This window comes from Arachis hypogaea, chromosome 16 (assembly GCF_003086295.3).
Source record: "Arachis hypogaea cultivar Tifrunner chromosome 16, arahy.Tifrunner.gnm2.J5K5, whole genome shotgun sequence".
Classification (NCBI taxonomy): Eukaryota; Viridiplantae; Streptophyta; class Magnoliopsida; order Fabales; family Fabaceae; genus Arachis; species Arachis hypogaea.
Window position 1 is genome coordinate 14154314 of NC_092051.1, and position 4632 is coordinate 14158945.

Consider the following 4632-nt stretch of genomic DNA (forward strand, 5'->3'; position numbering starts at 1 on the left):
AAGAGCCAACAATTTTAACATTCATAAACAACAAATTCAAAAGACATATGCACTGTTCAAGCATTCATTTAGAAAACAAAAAGTATTGTCACCACATCAAGATAATTAAACTAATTTCAATGATGAATTCGAAATCATGTACTTCTTGTTCTTTTGTGATTAAAAACATTTTTCATTTAAGAAAGGTGATGGATTCATAGGACATTCACAGCTTTAAGGCATAGACACTAGACACTAATGATCATGTAATGAAGACACAAACATAAATAAAAATAAAGCATAGAGAACAAAAAAAAAAAAAAATAAATAGACAAGGAGATTAAGGAACGGGTACACCTTAGTGAGGGTGGCGTCTTCTTCCTCTTGAAGAACCAATGGTGCTCTTGAGCTCCTCTATGTCTCTTTCTTGCCTTTGTTGCTCCTCCCTCATAGCTCTTTGATCTTCTCTAATCTCATGGAGAATAATGGAGTGCTCTTGGTGCTCCACCCTTAGTTGTCCCATGTTGGAACTTAATTCTCCTAGGGAGGTGTTAATTTGCTCCCAATAGTTTTGTGGAGAAAAGTGCATCCCTTGAGGCATCTCAGGAATTTCATGATAAGGAATTTTCTCATGCTCTTGTTGAGGTCCATGAGTGGGCTCTCTTGTTTGCTCCATCCTTTTCTTAGTGATGGGCTTGTGAGATGAATCTATCCATCTCTCATGACTCGGAGGTGAAAGCAATTGCCTTCCCTTTCCTCTTTCTTGAGGTTTCTCTGGCCTTAGGTGCCATTATTGGTTATGGAAAAACAAAAAGCAATGCTTTTACCACACCAAACTTAAAAGGTTTGCTCGTCCTCGAGCAAAAGAAGAAAGAAAGTAGTAGAAGAAGAAGAAAATGGAGGAGATGGAGGGAGGTATGTGGTTCGGCCAAGGGGTAGAAGTAGTGGTTGTAATGTGTGAAAATGAAGGAGTGGTGAGGGGTTTATATAGGGGTGGGGGAAGGGTTAGGTTTCGTGTATTAGGGTTAGGTTTGGGAGGGAAAGGATTTTGAATTTGGAGGTAGGTAGAGTTTTTAGGGGAAGAGTGTTATGAAAAGGTGTGAAGAAGAGAGAAAAAGAGGTAGGGTAGTGGGGATCCTGTGGGTCCACAGATCCTGAGGGGTCAAGGACTTAGCATCCCTGCTCTATTTAGGCGTGCAAAACGCCCTTAGAGTGCAATTCTGGCGTTAAACGCCAGGTTGCTGCTTGTTTCTGGCGTTTAACACCAGCTTTTCTCCCTTTCTTGGTGTTTAACACCAAACTGGTGCCCTGTTCTGGCTTAAACGCCAGTCTGGTGCCTGTTTTTGGCATTTAACGCCAGCTTGATGCTTCTTTCTGGCGTTAAACGCCAGTAAGCTCTTCCTCCAAGGTGAGCTATTTTTAATGCTGTTTTTCATTCTGTTTTTTATTTTTTAGTTATTTTTGTGACTTCACATAATCATCAACCTACAAAAAACATAAAATAACAATAAAAAATAAATAGATATAATTAAATAACATTGGGTTTCCTCCCAATAAGCGCTTCTTTAATGTCAATAGCTTGACAGTGAGCTCTCATGGAGCCTCACAGATAGTCAAAGCAGGGTTGGGGCCTCTCAACACCAAACTTAGAGTTTGGTTGTGGCCTCCCAACACCAAACTTAGAGTTTGGTTGTAGCCTCCCAACACCAAACTTAGAGTTTGAATGTGGGGGGTTTTGTTTGACTCTGTATTGAGAGAAGCTTTTCATGCTTCCTCTTCATGGTTACAGAAGGAGAACCTTGAGTCTTGAATACAAGGTAGTCCTCATTTAACTGAAGGACCAACTCTCATATGTCAACATCAATCACAGCTTTTGCTGTGGCTAGGAAGGGTCTGCCAAGGATGATGGATTCATCCTCATCCTTCCCAGTGTCTAGGATTATGAAATCAGCAGGGATGTAAAGGCCTTCAACCTTTACTAGCACATCCTCTACTAGTCCATAAGCCTGTTTCATTGATTTGTCTGCCATCTCTAGTGAGATTCTTGTAGCTTGTACCTCAAAGATTCCCAGTTTCTCCATTACAGAGAGTGGCATGAGGTTTATCCCTGACCCCAGGTCACACAGAGCCTTCTCAAAGGTCATGGTGCCTATGGTACAAGGTATGAAGAATTTTTCAGGATCCGGTTTCTTCTGAGGTAATGTTTGCCTCATTAATACATTCAGTTCATTGGTGAACAAGGGGGGGTTCATCCTCCCAAGTCTCAGTACCAAATAACTTGGCATTCAGCTTCATGATTGCTCCTAGATATTTAGCAACTTGATCTTCAGTGATGTCTTCATCCTCTTCAGAGGAAGAATATTCATCAGAGCTCATGAATGGCAGAAGGAAGTTCAATGGAATCTCTATGGTCTCTGTATGAGCCTCAGATTCCTTTTATTCCTCAAAGGGAAACTCCTTTCTGTCCAGAGGACGTCCCATGAGGCTTTCCTCAATGGGACTCATGTTCTCCTCACTCTCTCCAGGTTCGGCCATGTTGGTCATGGTTATGGCCTTGCACTCTCTCTTGGGATTTTCTTCTGTATTGCTTGGGAGAGTACTGGGAGGAGTTTCAGTAATCTTCTTACTCACCTGACCCACCTGTGCCTCCAAATTTCTAATAGAGGACCTTGTTTTATTCATAAAACTTAGTGTGGTCTTGGATAGATCAGAGACTATGGTTGCTAGGCCAGAATGGCTCTGTTCAGAATTTTCTATCTGTTGCTGAGAAGATGATGGAAAAGGCTTGCTATTGCTAAACCTATTTATTCTACCATTATTGTTGAAGCCTTGTTGAGGCTTCTGTTGGTCCTTCCATGAGAAATTTGGATGATTTCTCCATCAAGGATTATAGGTGTTTCCATAGGATTCTCCCATATAATTCACCTCTGCCATTGCAGTGTTCTCAGGATCATAAGCTTCTTCTTCAGAAGATGCTTCTTTAGTACTGTTGGATGCAGCTTGTAATCCATTCAGACTTTGAAAAATCATATTGACTTGCTGGGTCAATATTTTGTTTTGAGCCAATATGGCATTCAGAGTATCAATTTCAAGAACTCCCTTCTTCTGAGGCGTCCCATTGTTCACAGAATTCCTCTCAGAGGTGTACATGAACTGGTTATTTGCAACCATTTCAAAGAGTTCCTGAGCTTCTGTAGGGGTTTTCAGATGAAGAGATCCTCCTGCAGAATGGTCCAATGACATTTTTGACAACTCAGACAGATCATCATAGAATATACATATGATGCTCCATTCTGGAAGCATGTCAGTAGGACACCTTTTGATCAATTGCTTATATCTTTCTCAAGCTTCATAGAGGGACTCACCTTCCTTCTGTCTGAAGGTTTGGATTTCCACTCTAAGCTTGCTCATCTTTTGAGGTGGAAAGAATTTGGCCAAGAAAGCACTGACCAGCTTTTCCCAAGAGTTCAGGCTTTCCTTAGGTTGTGAATACAGCCATGTTCTAGCTCTATCTCTTATAGTAAAAGGGAAAAGCATAAGCCTGTAGACCTCAGGATCAACTTCATTGGTCTTGACAGTGTCACAGATTTGCAAGAATTCAGCTAAAAACTTATGAGGATCTTCCAATAGAAGTCCATGAAACTTGCAATTCTGTTGCATTAGAGAAACTAATTGAGGCTTAAGCTCAAAGTTGTTTGCTCCAATGGCAGAAATTGAGATGCTTCTTCCATAGAAGTTAGAAGAGGGTGCAATAAAGTCACCAAGAATCTTCCTTGCATCTCCACCATTGTTATTGGGTTCGGCCATGTCTCCTTCTTTTTCGAAAATTTCTGTCAGGTCTTCTCCAGAGGGTTGTGCTTTAGCTTCTCTTAGTTTCCTCTTAAGAGTCCTTTCAGGTTCAGGATCAGCTTCAATAAGAATGTCTTTATCCCTGTTCCTGCTCATATAAAAAAGAAGAGAACAGAAAAAAAGAGGAATCCTTTATGTCACAGTATAGAGATTCCTTTATGCGAGTAGAAGAAGAGAAGAATAGAAGAATGAGAAGAGAAAAATTCGAACACAGAGAAGAAGAGGGGGTTCGAATTATGAGTAGAAGAGAAGTGTTAGTAGATAAATAAATAAATAGAAAGAGATGAGAGGGGGAAGAATTCGAAAATTAAATAAAATAAAAATATTTTTATTTTTATTTTAAATATTAGTTATAATTTGAAATTTAAAAGAGAAATAAAATTAAATTAAATTAAAATTTAAAATAATTAGTTAATTAAAAAGGAATTTTGAAAAAGATGGGAGGAGTTTTCGAAAATTAGAGAGGGAAAATTAGTTAGGTGGTTTTGAAAAAGATTTGAAAATCAATTTTGAAAAGATAAGAAGTTAGAAAAGATTTTGAAATTAAGTTTTGAAAAAGATATGAAAAATAAATTAAAAAGATTTTATTTTTAAAATTAAAGTTGATTACTTGACTAACAAGAAACTAAAAGATATGATTCTAAGATTAAAGATTGATTCTTTCTTAATAGGCAAGTAACAACTTGAAATTTTTAAATCAAAATATTAAATGCTAGCAAAGAATTCGAAAATATGAAACAAAATAAGAAAAAGATTTTTGAAAATCAATTTGAAATTTTCGAAAATATGAAAGAAAAAATGAAA

General features: G+C 38.1%; 1 non-coding gene across 1 annotated transcript; it reads left to right on the top strand.

The window, feature by feature from the left end:
• The first annotated feature begins 3276 nt into the window (after positions 1 to 3276).
• On the top strand, positions 3277 to 3384 carry LOC112761733 (small nucleolar RNA R71). Its single transcript, XR_003182113.1, has one exon. It is a non-coding gene; the product is annotated as a small nucleolar RNA R71 (small nucleolar RNA).
• Positions 3385 to 4632: the final 1248 nt, after the last annotated feature.